The sequence below is a fragment of the Argiope bruennichi genome, chromosome 4 (assembly GCF_947563725.1).
Source record: "Argiope bruennichi chromosome 4, qqArgBrue1.1, whole genome shotgun sequence".
In the NCBI taxonomy this organism is placed as follows: Eukaryota; Metazoa; Arthropoda; class Arachnida; order Araneae; family Araneidae; genus Argiope; species Argiope bruennichi.
Window position 1 is genome coordinate 54,860,295 of NC_079154.1, and position 26,950 is coordinate 54,887,244.

Below are 26,950 nucleotides of genomic sequence, written 5' to 3' on the forward strand. Positions count from 1 at the left end.
TTTATACATTTGACTTTATATTCCATTTCATTATGAATATAACGATGGACATTACTAATTTTTAAATGCAGTGCTGTAACGCTAAAATTGATAATATTTGTTCATTTCCTTTAACTATTTATTGCATATTCAATTGATATAACAATGAAGGATTAGTAGGAATCCCATCAAAATTTCAAAAAAAAGTTCCTTTTAACTTTTATATTATTTTTCTGTACATAACTAATTCAAAATCATTTCTTTTGTTAGTCAAGTCTTTCATCATTACAACATTACCCATAGAACAATTTACAGTAGTTACTGTATCAATTCCTGGATTTGACAAATTACGAATAATATGCATTTTTATATCCTATTACGCAACATGTATTTCAAATGGTTTATATAAAAGGATATTTCATTTGACGCATAACTACAGAAATCTATTTATGTAAAATGTAAAGGTAAATCTCCATTGGCGTATACATCGCTTTTAATTATCGAAAAAAAAATTCCTCCTAAACAAACCCTGCATATAAATTAATTTTAAATAATAACAAAAAGGAAGAAAAACTAAAAATGATACTAGACAAATATGACCTTTAGTGAACGAGAAAATATATTTTCCCGGTTCGTTGAATTAAATAATCATTTATTCTAAGATGCCACACAAACATCAGATTCATACAGTTACTTTAATTTGCAAAATGTAATTAAAAAAACATTAAAGAACAAAATTTAAATAAATATTCGCATTTAAAGCTTTAAAAAATTGTTTTTCGTAAACTAAGGAAATCAATATCTTTTTAGATATCAAAACTTTTGCCCCCCCCCCCCCAAATAAACATTCTCAAACAAGATCTTGTTTTTCGTACACTAGCAAAACTTCGATATCGTTTTTAAACATTCAAATTGCTTTTGCTGCTTATAGCAATAATTTTTTTTATAGTTGAAAAATTTTTAATTGTTTCATCCCTTTAATCTAACAAAAATAATAATAAGCAAAGAATAATAGGGAAAGGGAGAGTTATTATCCAACTCTTTAGAAAGTTTTAAAAGTTAGTGCCCATTAGAACAGAAATCTGCCGCTGAATGTAGATTTGTGACGTACGAAAGGAAGGCATGGGTTTGAAAATTGAGTTCGGAATGTGTTTTGGTATAAATGGAAGTATATGTTAATTATTATATTATATTGCATTAATTATTAAAATATTAAAACTCAATAGCATGCCAATTACGAGAAAATAGCTTCAAACTTTTTGCATAGCTTATGTATTAGTAAATTGCACCATTTTTCGGCGTTCAAATAGCGTGGTTGTTAAGATAATCTCTTTTTAATTGGAAGTTATAAAAATAGATTTCGATTCTGGCTTCTTCTTTTGTTTTCTCTTAATACTTTCAAAATTATTTAAATTAAATCAACAATTTACAAACCGTTTTAATAAATAATTTCATCTTTGATGCAAAAATAATGTTTATTCTCTTAATACTCGAATTTTATAATTGAATTTGTAAAAAAAAAAAAAATAATAATAAAAATTAAACAGAACAGAAACAGAATAATGAAAAAATTCTTTAAAAAAAATTTCAAAATTATTTGTTAAATCAACATAGTATAGATTATTTTAAATAATATAATATTCACTTTATTATGCAAAAATAAATTTTAATTCACCTAATGCCTGAATTACAATATAATTTTTAAAAAGATAATAATAATAAATATAAACAAAATGATGGCAAATAAAAATTATAATAACTAACAGGACAAAAAAAATTTTTAATCGATATTTCTAGAAATTTATTCTATGTAATTCTAATGATTGTCATAAAAACATTGGAAAGAAAATGCCTTTTGATGCAAGATTGATAAATAATAATTGTTCACAAGAGCAATGTTGCTTTAGATGTTTTAGAATCAAAGCTTAATTTACATCAAAAGTAACTGTCGTTCATTAAAAATTTATGTGTAGCGGGTCAATTTATTAAAATTGGCGGTTACAATAAATGGTGTATTATTGATTCATATTAATACAAATTCTACGACAATTTACTTCTCGATCATGCGTGATGAAATAAGCAGAATTCTTTATAACATCAGATGCTAACTCTTTATATGATTTTTCACCAGTTTATAAAATAAATATCATAAGATTAAACAAGAAGAGCAGGTGGGGGTTACACTTTGGAGCAATCAACGTTATGAATTGACAACATTTGGACATCTTGGAATTCAGAAATTATTTTATTATTAATAAAATCTTTTGTTTAAATAAATGCTTGCATTTGTGAAAAGGTTTAAATAAATGCTTGCATTTGACTTCCTTAACCTTCATTCGAATTTGAATATCACTGAAACTTTGGTCCATCTGCCAATGCATTCTATAAATTTAACATTTGGTTTTTACTATTTCTTTTTGATTATTACAATCTGGAATGTTTGCTTACATAATAAATTATCAGTTGCACTTTTTAATTTTCAATCTAAATACGAGTAAGTTGAATTAGAACAAATAATATGTAGCTATTAAAATTAAAAAAAAAATATTATAACGATTTATTTTTACATAAGAAATGAAAAACGTATCAATTAAAAACTATTTATAAATTTTTAATTTAATGTAAATAATGTAGAAGGAAATACCACATTCGGAATTGTGCTCTGGCCTTCCAATAACGAAGCAGTTACCTTACTAATCATGCTGTTTAAACATCGAAAGACGCACAATTTATTAATATATAAGCTATGCCAAAAGTTTGAAAGCTGTTTTCTTGGTTTGGCTAGCTATTACGCTTCAATAGTTTAATGAATGAACATAATAAATTATACTAAATCTCATCCCGAACTTAATTTACCAATTACTGCCCACACCCGATTAGGCAACATTGTTTAATATTCATTGGAATAAAAAGAAAAGCGTTTTCAAACTTCCAATTTACTACACAAATTAATTGCCTTAAAAATAGAGTTTAAAATATTTCAAAATGCTTATAATTGAACGGATATTATCTAAAGGAATAAACAGTATGTCTAATAAACAAACAGAATGGGAAAAATTATCGGTATATCTTTGTGCAAAGCTAAATAATTTTGAATATTATCCTGATGCTTTAATAAACAATTATTTATATATTTAAAATAATTGTCAAAATCAAAGAATTTGTTTTTCAGCCTCAGTCACTAGATCGATTACGCTGGTTGGGAGTAATTTTTATTTTATGTGAAAGCTCATGATGCCTAAATGTGTCTCTGTCGTTAACGATTTCTTACCCTCCAATATCGAAAAAAATCTCAAAAAACGCTACTTTATTGTACATTTATTCTCTTAGGGAGAAACACCATGATGGGACTCTTAGACACAGCAGCTACTGCTCATTCTCGGATTTTGAAATCCTTACGCATGCGTCGTGTATATTTCGTCAAATAAGGGGTGAGAGGAAAGTTTAAATGAGGGGATATTTACACTTAGCTACAGGGGAACTCAGATTACTGTTCATTCACGGATTCTGAATTACTCCGCATTTTGCGCATGTCTCAGGAGCTTATTTTGTCAAAAAAAGGTGTGAAAGGTTAGATAAAAGGATGATCTATTTACGTTTAATAATAAGGTGAACTCGGATTATTCAGAGATTTAGGAAGCGTAATAACTGCTTATCATACCATCCCTGAGCGATATATGAGCGTCGAAAAGTGCTAGTCTCGAGATCTTCAAACAAACGGTACATAGATTCTTCACAAACACTCTTCGTTTCCTTTTGTATAAACCTCTGCGGCCTCAAAAGCAACACATAAAACATTAGAAAATATTTAAAACGAGAGCATTTTATTTATTATAGATTCATCATATTTATATTTAATGTTAGAATGCGAAAAATAATTCCTCCCCCCATTCGCAATTGATGTCTCTGAATTTCACAATAACAAATCGGAAAATAAAAAGTAAAAACATAAAAATAAAAAGATAAATATTGAAATAAAAAATAAGTCATTGAAATAAAAAGTAATTCAATTTAAAGAAGCATGAGAAACTTAATAAAATATTTTCCAAAAAAATGTATTAGCTTAAAAATAATGAAAAACATTCAGAAAGTATTCATAATCCTTGTACTTTTTCCACGCGTCTCAAGGATCACCTCCCCCACTGTTTAACATCCGAACTAAACATGTGGTAAATTACATAAACATATCGTAAAATTATTCAAAATCAAAAAACTGCAGAGTTGAAAACTGCAAAGGGAACCGCAACATCGTTATTTCGTTTACTTGGGAAATTATTTCGTCAGATAGGAGTTAATCGTCTATGTACCAGGAGCCGGCAGAAGGAAAACTGAATTCTTCAGATGATCGCGTGCGTAGAAATTGAGCAAGATGGCATCAGGGACACTGTTAAACACTTTGAAATATGTTACATTAATTACGTGGAAGCTTTCGCTTTCATTTGCGAAGGTTGCTTGCGTGTGATCCATGCAAAATCTCAAGGAGGAAGAGATAAAAGAATAAAAATTGCCATGGCCAGGTATAAATATGTTACTCATTGCTCCTTATCTAAGTATCAAGCAAGCTTAAATGATTAATTTATGCGCGAAAAGATACGTTGTTTTCCTGCTCTCCGTAACCACAAGTCGATGGAAGCTATCAGTTCAATAAAGCACGATTTTCTTTAAGCATTTTGTGAAATGTGATTTTTTTTTTTTTAACTTAGCATCTAACTGATAAATATAATGTTGAGGACTATGGAATATCAGTTAGGGAAAAGGTAAGTCTTTCCATATTCTTCCCCCCTCCTCCCTCACACGAAATCCCACAGGAAAATAGTTGTATTCGATAACAAATCTTAATACTGACATACATTTTAGTAGATCTTTTAAAAAAGTATTTTGCAGCCTTTTTTTTTTTTTTTTTTTGGCTCAGTTTTAATTCAATGCCACAAGGGTTTTAATTGCATCGGCATCTCATTACAGATTCAGAATGGGCACTTTCCTGGAGAAAATATTATGCAGAACAGAATGTCAAAGTAAGTGCTTCAAAAGTTCATACTTCAAAATGAAATCAATATTATTTGTACATCGATTATTATCAGAAAATTCATTTTAAAAGAAAAAATTATTCATACAAAATAACAAACTATTTTTTAAGTGCCATATAAAACCTTCTTTTTTAATTGATAAAATATCTTTTAACGTGATCTTATCCTAATTAGCTGTTAAAACAAGTTACTTGAATGAATGAATCCTAAAATAGTTACAAATATATTTAGTAAACCGTTTATTTGCACTAAAATCTTCAACTAAAAATATTTTTGCCCAGAAGAGGTTGAAGAAAATTATCAGAAAGCCGATTCATGAAAAAAAGTGGAAGCTAAAATCTATTTTATACGAACTAAAACCAAGAAAGCAAATTGGAAGCAAAAAATATCATTTAATTTTGATTTAGTTAAACAATGGGATCAATAATTAAAGAAGAAATAAAAAGAAATGTATTCTTTTTCTTAAAGGAGGGGGGAACAAACAGAATGTGAATCTATCGCAATATTTCCAAACAATAGCGGCTGTGTTGATATTTTCAGATTTTTCTCACTAATTTTCTTACATATTTTACAATAAGTTCGTTGTTATTCTTAGAAAATAAAAATAAAAATGCATTCATATGCATGCTGCAAATATTATGTAAAGAAACAGTTATTTGATAATTAAAAAAAAAAAAAATCACGACAAAATACTTTGAAGAGAACTAGCTCATAGAAATATTTAATGAAGTGCAATAATGTAATAGATTTATTTAAATATTGAATAATATGCGTAGCGTAATTTATTATGATTTTTCCAGATAATTCAAATGAACAAATCAGACACAATGAAAGTTTCATCTTCAGAAGCACTTTCTGTGTGATATTTCGTCTTTCACCATCAAAAAAACAATCAGAGGCCGAGTTCAATTTGCATATGATGGCATACACTCCCACCACCAAAAATAGCGCATTATTAGAAAATATAAACATACAAAAACTGCAAGGGTAGATAACGCATCGCATCGAAAGTATTTTAGAAATGCATCCACTCTAAGAGCAAAGCCATCAAAAAAACAAAAAATAATCACACGCAAATAGCAAAGGAAGTTGTGGGGGGGGGAGGTAGTCCGAAGCATAACAATCATCACTTTTAAAGAGAGTGCATTTCAGAAATAGCGTCCATTGATTTATTTTCATCTTCAAGAACAAGCAATAGACTTAAATAAATCTTATTCTTTTGTCCCTCTGCGCTATGGTTGAGCGGCAAACACGCGTGTGATGTCTTGAAAAGGATGACGTAGAATGGAGCAAAACACCTGAGTGAAATATCAAAACAAATCTAAAGAGAGCCACTTTTTTGTCAAGTCTTAAATTTAGTTGAAGGTTCAACGTAATACGAATCTGCAGTAGTTATTTAAGAATTTGGAAATTCATTATGCAGAATCTCTATACTGAAATATTTATGTATTTTAAACTATTATTTAAAATTAAAATTTGAATTGTTTACTTTTACGAAGCAATTTCGACCGCCTTAAAATATTTGTTAGGATATTCACTGATCATAGCTTTCTAAATATTATTGAATTTAACTATTACTAACTTATGTATGACAAATGTTTATTATCATAGGATGCTTTTTCTCTCTTCACTTAAGATATTCCATGCAGTAAAGTCGCTATAAAGAAGAAAAACATCTTTATTGTCATTAACATATTTTTTAATAATTTCGCTATCGATCTTCGATGAATCAAGCACAGGATTTTATAGAACATTCTCATGAACAAGCAAAATATGATTGTAATGAATTGAGTCATTCACTTTTTAGTTCGTGATTGAGATCCTTGTTTAAGAATTAAGTCTGGTATCATTTTTACATTAAGTATTTTAATTAGCTTACAATTCATAATTTCATTTGAAACAAAATAGAAAAAAATAAGCAAAAATGTTTTAATGTTATGTGAATGTTAATATTTTGCCACTTGATTTGGAAAAGACAGCACGGGAAGCAAAAACGATGAACCTGAATTGAAACTTTCAATGTGGAGGGTTAGGCGAAATTTATTTAGATTTAATAAGAATTGCTTAGGAATTCTTTTCAAATCTTGTTTGTTTATTTTTTAATGTTTTTTTTTTAAAAACTTGATTCGGTTTTATTTGGTTAGTTTTATTAGGCCATTGTCAATCTTCGACTTACCTACGCATACTACACATTTCAGAGCTATTACACACAGAAACTTTCATGTAAAATATTATAACGTCAAAACATAACTATTCTATTTTTAGATGAATGAAACAAAAACGAATCTCTTCTCCACGTCTGAAAATAATTGGAGTTATAAAAAGCGAAATATTGCAGGTTTCTATAACTAGTAAAAACCAACTAGAATTATTATAACTATGCAAGGCTGGAACAAAATCAGACGATCAACTCAAAGCAGGCATTAACGATCTATTGTTTCGTTTCTTAAATGAAAAATATTTATGACCAACTGATATACGTAGCAAGTGACGCACTACTAGTCCCATACTTTTGCACCTACTCATACTCTATAAAAATTGCAGTCATTAAAAAAATAGTTACTAATACATGCGGACCTCAACTCTGGACTTAGGACAGCAAATGGGTTTCAACAATCTGTCGAGTCAGAGAAATTCGCAAATACGGCCTTGCTTTTAACCGGATCGACCTTGACCCTCGCGATGCGCAGTCAAATCGATAGGGAGATAACAGGTGATGATCATCGACATTTTCTCGGAAGAATGTTGTCTAGTGCCATTGGAGTCGTGGCTTTTTTAAGAAAGGTGTTCTAGCTGAGCAATAAAATCATTGAGTATATAAGCGTAAATAAATTTAAAAAAAAGAATTGCTGTTTATTTTTGGGGTATTTATATGGATTTCTTCTTTTGTGGTTGATGGCACACTCGTTTTTTTAAAGGGGGGGGGGGGAAACTTTCCGTACCATGTGTATCAAAAGTATGCTTGTAACAAACAAAAAAAAAAATTGCTTTGTTTTACAAGCTGCATTATACTGGAAATTGGATAATGGGCGCAAATAAAAAAAGTATGTACTCTGTAGATGCTGGTCAAACAATATATACAAGCCGTATAATCGATTTCAGAATTAATTGATATAAATAAGACTGGAAAATTCTCTATTTTATATCCTACAAACAAAATGAAAAATTGCAAACGAAACTATTCATAAGCTCTATTCAAACACTTTCAACAAATAATAACCGATGAATAATAAGGAACGCCACATTATAAGTAACAGTTTCAGCAAAAAGTTTATTTGAGTTTTCTGACATACTGATTAGTGCTAGTCATTTTGTTTTGTTATTTTAAAGATGGATTTCCATCTGCAAATTTCTTTCACGGAAATAAATTTACCAATGCAGATTATTTCTCCAAGAATCTTATAGATTCTCACTCTTCCTTTGCCTCTCAATTTTCTAGGAACATTAACTAAAAACTTAATTCTCAGTTTGAATGATGTATAGAATTAGGATTCGGCTTTTTTCTCTTAGCTGAATTAACAAATAAATAAAAGTTGCCTTTTCCCCATTCCCTCTAGAAATTCACAATTTATGAATTTTATTCTGAATGTGAAGCATTATATCTGCAAAATTCTCATGTTCTTTTATACTAGGTATTTACTTCAGAAAGCTTTCAACTTCGAAATGAAAATTACATTCCAATGCAGGCTCAAATTTTTTCATACAGATACAACAACTCGAATTCAAAACACTGGACAATATCTGGTCCAAAAGTAAGCTGTGAATCCTCACAAAACGTATATTTAAAAGGTTTTTTTTTTTTTTTTTTTTCTTTCCATCATTATAAAATTGTCGTTTACAAGAACAGAACAATCTGACTGTCTATGTGGTACGAAACACGCCGACTTGCAGCTCCCGTAATTCACCGTTGGCCTTTTATTTAACCTCCGGTTAATCCCCCTCCTTCATAGGTCAAGCAACTACCTTCGGGAAAAAAATCGGGTTAGGGAATGTTTTTCGGTCAGTCGCACACGCTGATAAACGGGCGGTTATGCAACGATCCACTTTCGCGCATACCTTGCTGCAACCTTGGCACTACTGTCACACAAATTACGATTTCATTTAATTACCATCTCTCGCGACGTTACATCAGCTGCTCTTACATATCCTCTCGATGTGCAGAGGTGACAGCAGGAAAAAAAGATGACATAAAACACAGTGTTTGCTTTACTACTAGAAGCAAGGTTGGACTATTTTTTTATATCTTGTCCGCAGTAATAATGTCGTCTCGGAAAGTCCATAAGTCACGAAAGAATAGGAAATCTTCCACGCAATGGGTTGGAATTTTATGCACTTCCCATATTAAAGTCGCTGAGAAACAGCCTATATGGTGTTCTAATTCTCTGCGCAGCCGCTGATCGACCATCTGGAACACTTAAAATGATGGTAGATTGTAAGGGATATCGTAATAAGGAGAGAAAAAAAAGAGTGAGAGAGAGAGGGAGAGGTAAAAGAATTTTAATAGTGTGTTTTGCATTTTATATAGCAAACAATAGAGTGGGAAGAAATAGTAAGAAAACAAATGAAAAGAAGTTTTAAGGTCGAAGAATTTTGAAAAATGCGAATTTTAAAGTATGCCACGACGGAGATTGTAACATGCGTAATGTTCTTCATATAATGCTACTTTATAACAGATACTGGCTCTTTCAAGATGTCTTATCCTACTGAAAATCAAAGCAATAATTGAAAATTTTGACGGTATTTCCTTTTTTCTCAAATATTTACTTTTAACAACAATAAGCAGTATTTTAAAAAAACTGTATTTTACATCGTATATTTTCTGTTACATGAAAAGTTAAAAGAAGATTTGATATTAAAAAATCTTCATAAATATTTATTTACATTTACGAAATATAGCCAGGTTTTATTACCCTTAAAAACGCCACAAAATTGTCTGAGGTTTAAATCAGGAGGATTAACGGTACATATCCTAATTGCAAATAACGAAATGGATACACAAATGTTATAATATCATACTAAATTGCAAGAAACATTCTGAAAATACAAATCGCATTCAAATAGGCGAGACGATGAAATATTATTTTCGAATCTATTTAATATATAATAAATCAATAATGCAAATGCCATTTGCATTTTATCAATGAAATGAATCGGTATGTAAAGAAAAGATATCAAAGGAGTTTCTTAAAACATTCAAATGTTGACTTTCTATGAATTAACTTCAAGGAATTTTCAATTAATCCCAAGGGTTGAAATTTGTTCTATATTATATTCAGAATAATCTTATTAATAAATATGAGATTCATACGAATATTGGTGCATACGAATATTGGTATATCAGTCAAAGATATCTTTACAAAGTTCAACTACTAATTTCACATTAACTTATCTTAAAAATATTAACTTCATATATCCTGTAACAATAAAAGCTCAACTTACCATGAGTAAAAGGAGTCGACCGAACGTTTTATCTTTGGTCCCTAAAACCAATATCTGAGAAATGACAATAGAAAAGCACTTTCTCTCCTTTTGTGGTAGAAGACTGTCATCATCGAAAGGAATGGTATGCAACGGATGATCACTTGGCTGATGAAGGGGATCCGATATTGACAAAAGACAACATCACTTTTCGTTGATGATGGTGTAAGCGATCGTAAACATATCCCTCACTCGCGCGATTATGTATGAGGGGAATAGATGACGGTAATTCCCATTCTTTACCTATTTTTCTTCAGAAAAATCCCTGACAAATTGCGTCAATGCCACACAGAATGACTTAAAACCATTCTACCTGAAGCAGGTCAGAATACTTACGGTTAGAAGACATAAACTGGGAGGGGGAGCAATCATGCTGTTCTAAGTAACACAGAAAGAGCGTTTTCTACCAAAATTCCTTACCACAAGATTATTTTAAAAAGTGGTTAAATTTTTATTCGTAGTTAAGGATTTATAAGCATACTTTTAAATGAAATGATCATCGTTTAAAAAAATGACTACTTATTCCCTCTATAAGATTATAAGCTCATTCTGAAATCATGACACGATGTACACCTGAATTGCCATCTGCCAACTAAATCTAAATGCAAATTCCCCAGTTTCATTCAAGACAGAAAGCATCTGAAAACTAATAGCCTCAAATCAAGAAATTATTTAACCATTTAAGGAAGAAAAACATTTTTGTAATAATAATACTATACTGAAATATTTTTGTAATGGAAGCCCATTCATTTGTTTATTAGAAAAATCTAATTTTAATTTGATTAATAAATAATTAATCAATCAAAATTCTTCTTTATTGTTACAGATAAAAAATTGAAATACTGAGTTTTTTTGAATCACTGAAACATTTGGTATGATTTAAGCATGATTTCTTTTCAGCATCAAGCGTTGGCATTAAAGTATTTCAAATAAAAGTAATAATAATTTTTTAAATGTACATTATGTGAACAAAATGTCCATTAATATTATTTTTATTTTATCAGAGATGGCGGTTCTAATAAAGTGATAAAATAGCTTACCAAGATATTTAAAAATCGATTGTAAGTATAGTTCCAATTGCCTCGGAAAGTGTTAAAAAACATTAAAATGTCTTCAATCAAAACCTTTTTGTTGTAGAAAGGCACTTTCTGTTAATATATTTTTCGGTTTCACGATTTTCCCTCTGTTGGCTTCTCATTTTTATCTTTCAGTTTCAAAATGCCTTCATCAGTTTATTAGTGCAATTTCAGTATATTTTATTCAATATATTTTCAGTATATTTTATCCTATGTGGGTAAATGAGGTTTAGCGGGTTGGTTTGAGCCAGGTTTATTTTATAGTCTAATATAAGATTGATAAATTAGTAAGATTTGATATCGGCATTCAACAGCTTTAGCTTGCTTCTTTTGCAGCTTTTAAGACATTGTTTGGACTATATTGAGGAGCAAAAGCAAAGTATATGCAAGATGCATCTTTGCAGAAGGTGATAAATTATGAACTGAAAAATCTTAGGTATATTGCTGACAACTAATTTAATACTAAACCAATAATGGAAGGAAATAAAAGCGAGGTCCATTGTCAGTACAGTTTTATTTAATAGATTATTGAAAAAAAATGGCTAACTGCGATATCATGCCCAAATTAAAAATGAGTAAGTGAGATAATTGTTGAAATCTGAATCGCGCTTTTTCAATGCTGTTTTTGATTAGTTGATTAATTAACAAAATAGATTCCACATTCAAATTCTTTTTTAGGAAATTCATTTAAAGCATGATAAAGATAAAAATGTTTTATATTTAAGAATATTAACAGAATCAGATTAGAAAAAGGGTAGATGAAATAAACTTAAGAATCGAACCGTTTGATTTCTAAAAGCGAAAAGAGAGAGAAAAAAAAAAAGAAAAAGAAAATACGCGCATTAGTAACTGTTCTAAATTTTAATCTAAGAAACATTTAGATTTTTCATCACGAACTTTAAAAGAAAGAAAAAGAAAAATGCTCTAAGAACGCTTGTCACACATGAATAACTATTAAGGGATAAATATAATAAAAAATATAGAAAAATGATTTAAAAAAATAGATAAAGAGTCAGAAATCATCTCTTTTCAACGGAACTGTGTGAAATACGGGAAAAGAAAAATAAATAAATAAGCTACTTCTTTGAGCAGGCGACAGAGCGTGTTAAATCGCGAACGTGCTCGTTGGTTTGATGTGCAGAAGCTCTTCACACAGTTAAAGGAAAAAGGACAGATCCGCATAGTTAGAGAACCAACAGGATGCAACTAACATCAATACAAACTTGGATATTTTTATAACGACACGATGAGTGATAAGAGCACACTATTTTTTTTACACATTAGATAAAAAAAAAAGGGGGGGGTCGAGTACGAAGTGAAAAACACGGAAATAGGATGACGGGAATCACATGCTCTTTTTTTTAGAGAGAAAGAATATTGATTTGAAACTCTTTCTTTTTTGGAGTTCATTTTCCACCGTTTCCTCATTAATTCTGCGTCCTCGTCCGGATAATTTCACATGACGGCCATATCTCTCTGCAGCTGTCGAGGTAAGATCAATTTAGAACAATGGACATTTTTATTCAGTTTATAACAGTACGATTTAAGCCTTCTTCTTTTCTTTATTTGAGTAATAGCATTTCGATAGAGCACTATTATTTATTACTATTATTTTAAAATAATCTTCAGAAAAAAAATACAATCTAATATCTTAAGTACCTAAATACGACAGTTACTCTACACTGGCAATTTTTTGACAGTCACTAAAATAGTAACACTGTAAAATATGAAGTCGAAAATAACAATTAAGTTTGAAGATGCCTCAGGATGTAGTTCATACAGGAAGTGTCTATTATATGTCATGCCTAACTTTTAAAATTATTCCTATAAAAATTTAATTTTCTTAATAGTACAGTTTTTTAAATGGATGACAGTCTCACTTACTTACTTTTACGGTATAACTTACAGCTATTTTAACAGCAGTGAAAGTCTAAATATTGTTAAAAAGATGATAAAATGCTTTATTCTATTAGTGTTTAGATTTTCAGTATTTTCGATTACAGTCTTTTTCTTCTTTATAAAACTTTATCACACTGATACATCTTTCAGCAGGTATTTCTTTCTTTCTATAATTTTAGAAAACTGCATTTATTTATTCATAACTAGCCGCCTTTGGCGACCAGCCGGTTCGCCAATCTTAATGTTCATTTAAATTTTAATAATTAAATAGGTTGAACCGGAGTTTAACCCCCTTCTTCGCCCAGTTGCGATAACGCGCCAAAGCTGACAATCTTTATTATGCACTATAATTGAATATCTGCTCCTTTGCTTTTGAACATTTCGCAAGACTGTTGTTGGCGATTTTTAAAAATTGCGCCACGCAGGGGTTAAACTCCGGTCGTACCATTAAATATTTTACGCAATTCCAACTTTAATAGATTCTTCAGAAAAATATTTAAAAACTTCAAATTTTGATAATCATATTTCATAATTCACTCATAATATTATAAAGGCCTTCAGTCATAACGTGATATGTATCTCTTTAATTTTCTGTTACCCCTCGTAGAATTTATGCCTTAAATTAAAGTGTAAATGATTAATCTGCAATTAATATAATAATATTTTTTTACTGAAACAAAGCATTTTTTTAATAATATGATTACTGATAAGAGTCACTGAGCGTTTAAACTTTATGGGCACTAAAGAATATCTTAATTTATGTAATATCTCAAGAATTTGTCAACAAAATTTTCTCAGATTCATCATGAACAGATCGATTAATTAACAATGTTTCATTTTAAATGCATCAAACACTAAGAAAATAAAATGAATCGTTTAAAATAATCGGTCGAAAATAGGTTTAAAAAAACTACTTAAAAAACGATGTACTTAAAACTATAAGCATACACAAAAAAATATATAACTAACATAAATACAATTTAATTACAAAAGCATGCAACTAACCAAAAAATAATTTAAATCATTGAAAACAGGTTTAAAAAACTACTTAAAAAACGATGTACGTAAAACTAAAGCATATACAAAAAATATATAACTAACATAAATACAATTTATTTACAAAAGCATACAACTAACCTAAAAGTAATTGAAATAGTCCGTTAATAATGGTTGCCATGCCAACAATCAGAAAACAATGCGCATGCGTGAATTTTCTTCTCCTTTTACCGTAACGCAAATGCGTAAATTTTTCTACGCCAGTTGGGGTAACGCTATGCAGATTATACATTTTTAATTTCCTTTATTCTGTGTTATTTTAATTCAAAAGTACTTCAGAATGAATCTGAAACATGGATTCATTAACAATGTTTAATTTTAAGTGCATCAAACATTAAGAAAATAAACAGAACCGATTGAAATAATCCGCCGAAAAATTTTAACCCTAGCCTCATTACTGTTGGGAGAAAAAAAGAACTAAAGCCTAAATCATTTGGCGTTGGGGAAAATGGAAGATTATTTTGGCGGAAAAGTTGGCGGTGGGGAAAATGGAAGATTTTTTTGGCGGGAAAGTTAGTTTTTAATTAATAATTAAAATTTCAAAAAAAGGGACCCCAGGTGCACATTCTCGACCTCTAAGGTATACATGTACCAAATTTGGTAGCTGTATGTCAAATGACCTGGCCTGTAGAGCGCCAACACACACACACACACACACACACACACACACACATTGAGCTTTATTATAAGTATAGATTACAAACACGAAACCAAAATATGGAGGGAAAAAATTCTAAAGATTTATTCCTCTTCGTAAAAGAGTAAAATTCGTCTGTATATTTTAAAATCAATATTGATCGACAATCATCAGCATTTAACAATTACTACATTTTGGAAAGAAAAGGATGTAAAAGGAGGTTTGAATTTAAAATAATGCACTGAAATGCCGTATCACGTGACCTAAAAGTATTTTTTAAACGTTAGGTAATAAACAGAGACGAAACGTAGCAGCAGATCTCGTTTCAAAATGGAAGGACTCGGAAAACAAATTATGTCAAAAAATTAAAACCTTTCATGATTTTAAAGAAATAGGACGTGTTCACCTTGGCTCAGATAAAATACAAGAGCTCGAGTTTTACTATTCTCGAAGAGGTATAAACATGACTCGTTGTTGTGCGTCCTTAATGACTGTTACTCTTATTTTGTTTACTATTTCAGTCATGTGTCTATGGGAGTGGTCATATCACTCCCATATTTAGTAGTTTCTCAATAAATATGAAAAAGAAATACCATTTTGATTCAATTAATTTTCTGAGCACTATACAACGAAAAATTTAAACAAACATATGATCACATAATAGTTTTTATAGAGCAGGTGAATCAGATATTTCGTAGATGACTGAGATACACGGTTCCTTTGTTCCTGTTCTCACTCAGAAGCCCATTAAAACAAAAGCTTATTATTATTTATGTCAAGGAGGAGACAGAAGAGAAATAATAAGAGAACCAATAGAGACAAAGGTTGCAATGGGCAGTAGGGGAGCAGAACTAATATGATCTTCCCCATGTGGTCTGAAAAATCACTCCTAAGAAACACAAATTTAATCAAACTGAATACAATGGTTTCAGTCTTCACAACTCATGAAAATATCCATGTAGTTCATAAATTTCTCTTAAATATGAATTACATAATATTGATAAAAAAAATAACAAATTAGTAAAAGTATGAGTTACAGTGATAAATTAAAGAGGGAAAACTTGAAAGCATCATGGCAAAGAAATCTATCTTCATTTTTTTTCAACATTACGGATAAATTTTGGTTCATGGACATATGGGTTTAACATAAGACAGTGTCTACGAAATATGAATTGCAGTGAACTGCACGTTAACTGTAAGAAAGATCGATGTTTCAAAACATCTTTAAACCTGGCATATTCCATTAAGAAATGCTCGCTGATTACCGAAAAAAGTATTAAATTTAACTATCAATGTAATTAAAATTAACAAAAGCTAAGAACTAATTCTTTAATTTCAACCACTGATCGAATTTCGATAGGTTCTCTCTCACTTTAAATGAAGGCTTCAAGAAGTTTTTTCAATGATTGCCAATTTCTTCTACCATCTTATTCTGGAGAGAAGTCTAAAAAAACTTATATTATAATCTCTGTGGAAGAAAACCTTGGAAGAGTCTACAACTTTCAACTACTGGCATGATTTCACCAATTTTTATTTGCCTTAAATACTCCTAGCTCCTAAATAGACCATAATTGGCCACCTGATCTTGACTCTCGTCGTCTCTATTTTCTTCGGATATAGCAAAATAAACTTTGATAGAACAGCAGCCTAATAAATGTTTCGATCATCAAGCAATAAAAACATTTTACGTTTATTGTGCAAATATAAGTTAAAATAGTGCTTTCTTTTGTCTTGATATGATGCAAATAATTAATCAAAGTTGGTTGACATGATTAAATAAATAACTCTAATATATTAAATAAACAGCTCGTTGCTGAAAGTGACTAATAATTATTATTTAAATAAGTTATCTCGTTTGAGATAGAAGGTTTCAAGGTTTACAGAAATACAAACTTTTTCCATTCGTGATATTTCATTTAAATAATACGAAGTTACACACAAAAATATACCTACTCAATCATTAAAGGATGCATGCTATGTGAAGAATTACTGACATATATGAAGATATTAAAAATATTTTATCAGTACGAACATACATATAATTGAAATAAAATTTAATTAATATTAGACAAATGCATGAAATATTTAAGATAAAAGTATCATCTACGATCAACAAACAGCTGGCAACGAATTCTCACTATAATAGCGAAATATATATTCAAAAACGCTTATTAAAGTCGCTTATTCAAAACGCTTATTATTTTAAAGAGAGGATTCCACTTGTCATTTGAGTATGGTTTTAAGCAAGAAAGATATCACTGTGGTCTGGTAGTAGATTTCAGCTTCGGATCTGCGAATTCCAGGTTCGAACACCGATTTTTTTAAAGGTCCGCCGTACATGTAGCTCTTGCGCACTTTAAATCTAACGTCGAGAGTGAAGCCTCTTTCCGCTCATGTGGTTTGTAATTTATAGAGTGTCGTGCTTGCTCAGGTGCCTTCATTATTACCGTCTTAACATATGTTCATCCCAAAACAGTTCTTCACCTTTAAAAGCGGTAGTTATAACTGAATTAAACTTAAAGACGCATTAAAGCTATATTGGTATGATCAGCTGTAATAGAAGTAGCTGCGACGAAAAAACAATTACATTTTTAAATTTTAAAGCTTTTTTAAAAAATCACAAACGTTAACTCATCTTAAAACAAATAAAATAAGATTTTTAAAAACTCGCAATGGCATTCAAAAGAAATAATGTGAGTGTAATAAACACAGAGAACAAAACGGACAAAAAAAAAAAAAAAAAAAAGACAAGACAGCAGAAGATAGCAAATTAGACAAAACACTGCAAAAATGAGCATTTTATGATATAAAACAAAGCCGATTTATATTTTTATTTCTTCTTCTACAATTTACACCCAACGTTCCCATTGAACTGAACTTGAAAAAATTGGCTATTCGACTTAATTTTTTTTTTTAAAGTGGAATTTCCGGACAACAAAGAGCTTTCTTCTAAGAATCACAGTAAACCACAGGTATGCACATCTCTGTAGCATTGCACCCTATAATTTCACTAGATTCAAGGTCAAGATCATAAGCATTGAAGTCGAGAGAAGGAAAAAAAAAAAAGTTGAATTTCTACGCTTGCCTCCCCCTCGATCCCCCCTTCTTTTTCTCTTCCGTTTCTATACCAGTGGAATTTCATCTTAATGACAAAAAAGTCGCTAATGTAGTGTGCATACGAATGCCTGTAAGATGTTGGTGTGACCTGAAGAACTTTTAAATAAAAGAAGACGGATGTATACTTCTTATTTGAAATAAAAATATAAGCTGAATGTTAAATGACAAATACGCTGTAAAACGTTTAAAATTTCATTTTAAGGCGTAGTATAATTAATGCAAAATAAAAGATTAAAGCTAAGTATATATTAAGGATGATTGTTCAAGAATAACATTAATAAACGAAGAATTATAAATTAGATTCATGTAACAAAAATAAAATAATAAATGGACAAAGAAAAAAAATGAAATTCAAGCTGGGTCGACAATGATCGAGACATCGCATCATATTTAATACAAACAATGTTAATTTTATAAAACATAAATATATACCATTGCCTACAAAATTGCTTTCGATGAAATGTCAAGAATATTTAATATTTTTCTTCAGAATTGCTTATTAAAAAATAAGAAATCAAAGCATTTGGAACACTTTCAATCTATTAATAAGACTTACAATTTTTGATTTGACAATTTATTTTATACATCTAGGATGAGCTTTTATTTAATCATATTGCCTCTCATCACATAACGAAATTATTGGACTCATTTTGTAACAGAAAATTTTATTATTATTCTTATATTGCTCATACATTCTCTAAAAAAATTATTGAATGAAATTTAACACAATAAATTTACAGATTGCTATAAAATAAAATAATTTTTTAATGGCTGCATAGAGATGCCAATAAAAATTAACTCAATATTTACATGCAATTATTTCTGAATAAAAAAAAAAATTCTAAAACATCACGGAATTGTAATTAATGAGGAAATTAAAACACAATAGAGTTAATATCAAACATCAATCTTTGGAAGATAATTACTAGGAAACAACCAAATAAAATTCAAAAAGAAAACAGTTATTAAGATTAAGTCCAGATGCTATATTTTCAATTAATCCGAAGAAATTATTAAATTAATTTATCATAGCAAATTGATCTAATATTTTATTTATACTGTCTACTACTTGGTTTTTAACATTATAACTTGAACATTTAGGTATATATATACGGTAGAATATTTCCCCTTTTATTAACACTTTCTTAACATCTCTAAAAATATATTATTAGTATTCTCAAAACAGATTTCATCATATATAGGTTTGCAAATTCAGTAATATCATACTTAGATTTTTAGTTTTAAAAGCGTGTTTATTTTAATCATATACATCTATTTTCCAAATATTGCTGAGATGTGATGTATAAAAAAAGTTTCTAGGTGAAGAAATAATATCAAAAATCATTATTTATCAAAATAAATAAGAAAATATATAAAGAATCTGTAAAGCTAGGAGTTTTGACTGGAGTGAAATTTGAACCATTATTTCATAAACTTTCTCAGTATTAAAATAAAATTTTGATTAAAAACGCCAAAATATTTTGCGCTGAACGAAAAATATACATTAAAAAATAGCAACAAGCACAAGATAAAACAAAGTAATACAATTCAAATATTAACTTAAAATACCATCATAAAGTATCTATTCAACAAAAATGAACAATAATCAATAAACGTTTACCAACTTCTAACACTCATTTGCTTTATGAAGCTTAAAAACTGAATAAAAATTACTACGGTCAAGCACTCTCCAAAAAAAAGGTGTAATAATAAAATAAAAAGTTTATTGTTGGAGCAAAAAAAAAAAAAAAAAAAAAAAACTTAACACACCAAATAGTTAACTCCGGTTTTCCCACACTCGATCTAGATACTCGCCACTGTCAACGCGAGGAGTCCAAGGAATTCATCTGTCTAATGCACTCTGCAACTTCCCACACAGAAAATGCGACTCGCTGGTAAACTGTCGGCCGGTAGCCGGAGAGATTAGACAGCTTTGTTTGCACAGGTAAGTGGAAACAACGTGTGGGCAACTTTCTTCTTGCCACAAGTAGATCAGGCCTTGTGTTGGTCGTTCTTACGCAAAAGGGCGACAAGACGAGAACTGATTTTGTTTTGAGAGTGTGATTCACAAAAGGGAGTGATGACTTTCGCTTTCAACAGATGGCAGACACCTTTCATGAGATCGGAAGAACTGTGTCGACAGTATTAGGTCGAGAATTCCGGAAGAAAGTAAACTAAAGTACCGTGGTAAACTTACGAAACTTTATACATCATACAGCAGTAGTTTTGAATTAAGAATTACATTTGGTTTAGTAACTTAACCCTTCACATTTAAAGGACGATGATTAAAAGATGAAATGAATTACATGGGTTTCTCCCCCCCCCTTTAGTTTTAGTTTACTTTCGTACTTAATACTGGTATCTTTATTAAAGACCAAATGATAAAGAAATAAATTTTGTAAATACAAAAACTGATTAGAAATAAAAGAAAATTGTTTCCTATAAATTATCAAAATATATCTGGACAATAGTAACAAACAAACAAAAAAAAAAAAAAAAAGAAAGAAAGAAAAGAAAAAATAAATAACTTTCAAAATATACAAACGAAACTGTTTAATTAAATACAAATAATGATACAATTTTTTAAAAAAAAATTAATTGGTATGAGATCAAACTATCAGGTTATAACCAGCAAGATGCAATAATAGTTGCAGTTCATAAACGTACCTACCGGTCTGGAAATGAGATAATCAAAGTATGATAAACCACTCACAACTGTAAAATGGCACTGTCTAAATTTTTATAAATTTGACTATTCATTGCCCTTTAACTAAATATGACGCAATTGAACCTATTTTTATTATTTATTCATTTCATAAGGGTAAAAGAAAAATTAATCCGAAACTTATCATCAATTTGCATATGTTGTTAATATATTTTTCGTTAATATATTTTTCATTCAAGGTTTAACTCAAAATAAATTCTTTGCATTAGTCATCCGCACAATTAGTTTATGAAGAATTTAGCATTTTCCTTTCCTTACACACACATACGCTTTTTTTTTTTTTTTTTTTTTTTGTAATCATCACTAGTGCTTAATGTTACAGAAGTATGTATAGCAAAAAAAGTTTTGAATGTATTTCCTTTTAATACTTTATTTACATATGAAAATATTTAAAAGATGTGTGAGTTGTTACTATTAAAAAGTTTTCTAACACACCAAATGAAAAGTTATGCTAAGAAATCTAAGAAATCAATCGCAGTCAATGAACTGATCAAATACGATATTCCAACAGCAATTTTTTAATCATAGTTGCTACGTGGTATGGATCTCAATCCTGCTTAAATAGAAATGGTTTATTAAGTTGGAAAAATATTACATGTGTAGGATTTTGAACTTATAATAGCATGTGTATTTGGGGGCCTTTATACTATTTAACACTTACTAGATAATCATTTTTATCAAATTTTTTGAAGTGTTTCAAAACTTTTACATTTCTTTAAAAATTTTTTAAAGTCACCTTTATTTATTTTCCTCTTTTCCTTTCATTTCGTAGTTTTTGTTCAGTATTATTTTATATCTGTTCCCGAATGGTCAGTCTCCTTTTTAAGCGCCCTTTGATTTATTTTGTTACATCTTACAATATCATTAAACAAAAAATAATTATAATTACAAATTAAATAGTAATCAAACAATACGCGATATCAGATGTTACTCTTTCAACTTTAATACATGATATCAAGCAGAAGAAAATCTAATTGAAAAGAAATGATATTAGTTTTCTGAAAACTCTCGGTGACTGATATAAGGAAAGACAACTTGCATCAGCGTAACTAAGTTACGGCACATTTTCCTGGTTAATGATTAAATTTTTTTCCTTCACCTAAAGATGTATATAATAATTGAAAAATATGTTGAGAATAAGTGACATCAATCAAAAATACTCTTTCTCTAATAACTTTTCACCTTTTTGGTCTTTAGAATTTTTTAATGATGCAGTTACAAGCTCATTTGAAAGTGAGAAGGTTAGATATCACGTAATGAGTAAAACTAATAATTTACGAAATTATGAATTTCATTAATGAATATTCATACAAAAGTCGAGCATTTAATCCCCTCCCCTCTAGTCATAAACAACAATTCTCTTTATAAATGGCATGTACAAATTAATTTAACTTCAATATACGCGAATTTTTTCTATAGCTATTTCCTGTAGGAATGTCCATAAATAACAATTCCCTACGTCACTGAAAACAACTCATCGAAAATAATTCCTTAAGTAAACCGCAGTTATCAATCAATTATTGACACACCAAACCACTCACAAAAAAAAACAACTCATTCCAACTTCATTTTTATGTAAACGAGGTTAAGAAAGAGGAAAATAATATTTACAAAATTTCAGCTACATCCGTAATCAAACTCGAAACGATGGCTATGACTTAATTCCTGCAGGTCGGCCAGTTGCGCAAACGCCTCCTCCATTCCAGAAGACGCTTTTCCTAACTTTGTTCCAAATAGTTTTAATAAAAGTGGGATTAACCGCAAACATGACGATCACGATTCGACGAAAATAATTGGGTATAAAAAGGGATTGGATGTACCTTTCCGTATTTGAGCATCGTAACAATCGGCCTTGCTTCAGGTAATGGAATCACGTTCGATAAACAGCGAAGAAACAACGCCACAAATGATTTGTGATCGCAAAGAATGATGAATAGAATTATCGGGATGTCCTTGAGAAACATGCTCGCAATGAAGCTCCTTGTCTTTTAATTTCAGTATGTCCCTCCAACCCACCCACACATACTACAGTTTCTTGTTCGCAATAGTGAGCACGAATTGTTTTTACGTGTGGATTGTGTGACATTTTTGTACTACAATATCAGAGATATTGACGATTTTTTTTAATGTTCTGTTATTTATATATACCTCAGCCTCTATGATTTATATGTACATAAAGTTTTTTTGATATTTATTGCAATAATGTCTCAACAAAGTTTATATCTTGGCGTTACTCAATATAGATTTAAAGGTTGAGTTGCAAAATAAATTTTTGTAACTGTTCTCTCAACACTAAACGTTTCCTCGAATCCATCTTTTGAATTTCTTTCCTTCTAAATTTTAAGTTCATTTTCATTATTTTCCTAAATTGTACAATACTTTAAATACAAAATGGTGATTAAGCTATCATTTCTTGTGAAAAATTGAAGAGCATTAATGTGTAGGAAGTTTTTAAATACAAGTGCTATTTTTAATTCATTTAACTTTCATAATAATACTAATATATTATTCGAAATTAATAGCAAAACAAAATAGTTCTTCGGAATTCGACGAGCCACTGTTGCATATCATCAAAATAAAAGATAGTTCAATAGTATATAAACTTTTATATTTCAAGTCCGAAAAAATAATTTAATGATAAAATCATAAAATATTTAAATCAAAAATAAAGGGAGATTATTAACAAATGCAAAGATCAAAGTCCTAGTATTTTAAATTAGTTTTATGACACAATTGAGCAAGAAGAATGAACTGGAACACCACATGAACAAAAAAGATACAATATGTAACTGTTAAATGACATTTTTAGCCTATTAAGAATAAAATGAAAGATGGTGATTAAAGATTAACATAGAAACATTACTTTACAGATATCAGTAATTTCTTACTCTTAAAATAATAATAATAATTCCATATAAATTCACTGTACAGGAAGAAAGATAATTGAACAGTAGAGAGGAAAAACAGATTTTTCATTAAATCCTGAGGAAAAGATTCATGCTGACCGAAATGATCCCAGAATCGTTTTAATTATGCCATGGGCCTAGCTGGCTTAAGATAACCGACTCGTTCTTGAACCCGTTCTCTCTCCACTATGTTACTGTGTCAGACGATCTTCCAGTCTGGAGCGTGGGTGGTCCAAAGACGGTGACGTCCCTCTTCTCAGTCCCTGTCGTATTTAACGATCTAAAGCATAATATGCCACCAACTCGAATACCGATCTCTCCGTTACAAGCAAAATTTTTCAGTTAAATATTTTCTTCTTCCGTTTTATGTTTAAAGTGTTATCTATCATTTATCTCGAGGCAGGTGTGTGTATGTGACAATGGTAAATTTAATTTTATACAATATATCTGTCTTATTTTTTAGGATTAAAATGCAGTTTTTCAAGAACTCTTTATCTGTTATATGTAATTACACTTCTTAGAGGAAAATTTCAGAGTTATTTATATTCAGTAGAACAATTAGTTCACGTTAATTTGATTAAGATAATTATTAATAATTAAAGAGGATTTAATTGTCATATTAAAATTCAAAAGATATAAATTCTTTGATCGATGATCAAAGTTCATATTATTTAGAAGAAGAACGCAATTTAAAACAAGAAATTCAAATTTTTTAAATAGGAATTATTTCAATAAGCGATACGTATAAGCGTCTCTTTACGCATCGAAAAACTCCTTACGCATCGACAAGTGAGACTTTTGAAGTAGACTTTTTTGACTTCTTACATTGATGATTATAAAAACAAGTGGCTACATTCGATATTTAGATTAGATCTAAAACAGACAGTTCTTAAAAAATGTCATTTAAAGTTTATAATTTTGCAGGTGATTCAGAGCAATGATTTTATGTTCAACTTAATTCAAAAAGCTGAAATCCCTCCCCCTTGCCGAGATTATAATTCTTTTTCATAAGTCGACACAACAACAAACAATCTATTTAAGAATTAACATAATACGTACATTTTAATTGGTTTTTAACACAATGTATTTTTAGTAAATATGTGATTCTGAAAGAAACTAACCTAAACGCTTTCTCCTTTATGGTTTTAGTATTTTTAATCATATATATCGTCATTTATACATTGTAGCTGATTGTTGTAGTTCTGATGATTGTAAATTACACGGGAAATTTATAAAAAGGCTGGAAACAAAAAATAAAGAATTCAGACGTATACTTTTCCCATATTCATTGTAACTCCTTTTTGATACGTGAATATCGAGAGAACACAACTGAAAAATTCAGGGAAATGTTTACTGCTACGCCGTCTGCCCTTCCTAAAGCCTAATTTTCTAACCCCTTGATGCGTCCAAACGCATTTTCCACAAGTGTGTTGAAACAATAGCAGTGCCGTGACTGGAGACATTTTGTCATCAGTTGTCCCTCTACAAAAGAATTACCCAAAACAAACGTCTAAGTTTGGGGAATTTCTACAGCGAAAAAGGTCACACGCGGAATTGTTTTCATTATATATATATATTTCGATTCTTTTTTTTTTTTTCGGTAGATGAAATAGAAAAACTGAGAAAAATGAATTTAAACCATATTTGTAAGCAATTTATGAGAAATTATGAAATTTTTATTCATATATTTCATAATGTTTAAATAAAACAACTGAAATGATGCATGTAAGAAAAATTAGCACAAATAATATTATAAATTTTTTATTTCCAAAATGTTTTGTCAATTATTTAATTCTATATTTTTGAACCCTTTCAAACACTGATTCATTATGTGAGTATATTATCTTTTTCCTTGGTGTAATCAGTGTTTGACCTCTTTTCAAAAAAAAAAAAAAAAGTTTAAATAATAATAATTTTGGGAGGGATTTTAAAAAGTTAATTTCATTGGTGGAATAAATACTTGTTTATGAATTATCCGGCTAACTTCAGAGTTGTACATGCACAATACAAAATTTTTACATCTTTAATAATTTTAATTTTTTTTAAAATCTTCCGACTAAAGAAATTTTGTATATTTAATTTTTTCATAAACTTGGGGTAGAAGAAGTGAAGTCATCAATTATATATATATATCCCTCACTATAATTTCACTTTTCCCAAAAAGTACGAGAAATTTTTAAATTATGTGTGGCCTTTCTTTGGTGGACAAAGAAACAGTAAAACGAAACTTTGATTACAAATCTCTTAAGATACATGTAAAAAAAAAATTAAACTTTTGAAATAATAATATTCTAATGCAATAATAATAATAATAATAATAATAATAAAAGTTACAAAATGCAACTTCCTTAAAATGTTGTTTTTTTTTTTTTTTTTTTTTTTTCTCCCCTGTGTCTCAAATACAATTTCTTTCCTACTCTTGTCCTTTAAATAAAATACATATTTCAGAAAACTTTTGAAGTTTTACAAATAATAATAATAATAACAATTCATAAAACTATATATGAGAAGATAGATTATATGAAACACATACAATCTTAATTCTTCAACATGAGACACAATTTGTAATTGGTATACTTATTGCATATCAATAAAGCTCGTAATTCTCCATGAATATAACAAATAATTACCTTTCAAAGGTAAGCATATTTTTGTGGCATATATTTATAAAACAATGAGTGACATTACAAATTTTTGCCTTTGATTACAAATCTCTTAAGATACATGTAAAAAAAAATTAAACTTTTGAAATAATAATATTCTAATGCAAAAAAAACACAACGACTTTAATATTTTTCGAAAAATAAAGTTAAAAAAAAATCTTCGTTTTAAAATTGTTTACATATTTTCATTCAAGGGTGTAAAATATAAACAAATATTTTAAGAACTTAACACATGAATAGATAATTAAATGAAAAACTTTAGAGACTAAACACGAAAGTGATTGCTGTAATAATCAGCTCTTAGCATGTATGCTGAATGGAAGAGCATTTAAGTCAATTTTCTTCGTAGATCTCATAAATGCCACGCTAAACAGACAGTGAAAAGTT

General features: G+C 29.4%; 1 protein-coding gene across 4 annotated transcripts in view; it reads right to left on the reverse strand.

Annotated features, from left to right (window-relative positions):
• The window catches only part of LOC129966912 (mucin-2-like), a 139,413-nt gene that overhangs the window by 63,586 nt on the left and 48,877 nt on the right, over positions 1 to 26,950 (reverse strand). Inside the window, exon 1 of one of the 4 annotated variants that reach the window (XM_056081525.1) lies at positions 20,040 to 20,265. The exons of the other annotated variants lie outside the window; for them this stretch is intronic. The gene's annotated coding sequence lies outside the window, so the exon portion shown is untranslated. Of the gene's footprint in view, positions 1 to 20,039; positions 20,266 to 26,950 lie in introns of those variants that run through there. 4 annotated transcript variants of the gene reach the window in all.